Consider the following 2,500-nt stretch of genomic DNA (forward strand, 5'->3'; position numbering starts at 1 on the left):
ATCTATCTATCTATCTATCTACAAACCTTATCTATCTATCTATCTATCTATCTATCTATCTATCTATCTATCTTCAAACCTTTTCTATCTATCTATCTATCTATCTATCTTCAAACCTTATCTATCTATCTATCTATCTATCTATCTATCTTCAAACCTTTTCTATCTATCTATCTATCTATCTATCTATCTATCTATCTATCTATCTATCTATCTATCTATCTATCTTACAACCTTTTCTATCTGTCTATCTATCTATCTATCTATCTATCTATCTTCAAACAGTTTTTATCTATCTATCTATCTATCTATCTATCTATCTTCAAACCTTATCTATCTATCTATCTATCTATCTATCTATCTATCTATCTATCTACCTATCTATCTATCTTCAAACCTTATCTATCTATCTATCTATCTATCTATCTATCTATCTATCTATCTATCTATCTTCAAACCTTATCTATCTATCTATCTATCTATCTTCAAACAATTTTTATCTATCTATCTATCTACAAACAGTTTTTATCTATCTATCTATCTATCTATCTATCTATCTATCTTCAAACCTTATCTATCTATCTATCTATCTATCTACAAACCTTATCTATCTATCTATCTATCTATCTATCTATCTATCTATCTTTCTAATCCATCTTTCTGTCTTTCATTTCTTTGTTTCTTTCTTTTTCTTTCTTTCTTTCTTTCTAATTAATCTTTCTTTCTTTCTTTCTTTCTTTCTTTCTTTCTTTCTTTCTTTCTTTCTTTCTTTCTTTCTTACTAGTCTATCTTTCCTTCTTTCTAAATAACCTCTTTCTTTCTTTCTTTCTTTTTTCTACCTACTCAATCTTTCTGTCTTTCTTTCTTTCTTTCTTTCTTTCTTTCTTTCTTTTTAACTAATCTATCTTTCTTTCTTTTTAACTAATCTATATTTCTTTCTTTCTAACTAATTAAACTTTCTTTCTTTCTTTTTAACTAATCTATATTTTTCTTTCTTTTTAACTAATCAATCTTTCTTTCTTTTTAACTAATCTATCTATCTTCAAACCTTTTCTATCTATCTATCTATCTATCTATCTATCTATCTATCTTCAAACTATTTTTATCTATCTATCTATCTATCTATCTATCTATCTTCAAACTATTTTTATCTATCTATCTATCTATATATCTAACTATCTATCTATCTTCAAACCTTTTCTATCTATCTATCTATCTATCTATCTATCTATCTTTCTTTCTTTCTAATCCATCTTTCTCTTTCATTTCTTCGTTTCTTTCTTTCTTTCTAATTAATCTTTCTTTCTTTCTTTCTTACTAGTCTATCTTTCCTTCTTTCTAAATAACCTCTTTCTTTCTTTCTTTCTTTCTTTCTTTCTTTCTTTCTTTCTTTCTTTCTTTCTTTCTACCTACTCAATCTTTCTTTCTTTCTTTCTTTCTTTCTTTTTAACTAATCTATCTTTCTTTCTTTCTTTCTTTTTAACTAATCTGTATTTCTTTCTTTCTAACTAATTAATCTTTCTTTCTATCTATCCATCTATCTATCTATCTATCTATCTATCTATCTATCTATCTATCTATCTATCTATCTATCTTCAAACTATTTTTATCTATCTATCTATCTATCTATCTATCTTCAAACCTTATCTATCTATCTATCTATCTATCTATCTATCTATCTATCTTCAAACCTTTTCTATCTATCTATCTATCTATCTATCTATCTATCTATCTTCAAACTGTTTTATCTATCTATCTTTCTTTCTTTCTAATCCATCTTTGTCTTTCATTTCTTTGTTTCTTTCTTTTTCTTTCTTTCTAATTAATCTTTCTTTCTTTCTTTCTTACTAGTCTATCTTTCCTTCTTTCTAAATAACCTCTGTCTTTCTTTCTTTCTTTCTTTCTTTCTTTTTTTCTACATACTCAATCTTTCTGTCTTTCTGTCTTTCTTTCTTTCTTTCTTTCTTTCTTTCTTTCTTTCTTTTTAACTAATCTATCTTTCTTTCTTTCCTTTTAACTAATCTATATTTCTTTCTAACTAATTAATCTTTCTTTCTTTCTTTCTTTCTTTCTTTCTTTCTTTTTAACTAATCTATATTTCTTTCTTTCTTTTTAACTAATCAATCTTTTTTCTTTTTAACTAATCTATCTATCTTCAAACCTTATCTATCTATCTATCTATCTATCTATCTATCTATCTACAAACTGTTTTTATCTATCTATCTATCTATCTATCTATCTATGTATCTATCTTCAAACTATTTTTATCTATCTATCTATCTATCTATCTATATATCTATCTATCTATCTATCTATCTATCTATCTATCTATTTTCAAACTATTTTTATCTATCTATCTATCTATCTATCTATATATATATCTTCAAACTGTTTTTATATATCATCTATCTATCTATCTATCTATCTATCTATCTTCAAACTGTATCTATCTATCTATCTATCTATCTATCTTCAAACTATTTTTATCTATCTATCTATC

This window comes from Leuciscus leuciscus, assembly GCF_965113295.1.
Source record: "Leuciscus leuciscus genome assembly, chromosome: 17".
Classification (NCBI taxonomy): Eukaryota; Metazoa; Chordata; class Actinopteri; order Cypriniformes; family Leuciscidae; genus Leuciscus; species Leuciscus leuciscus.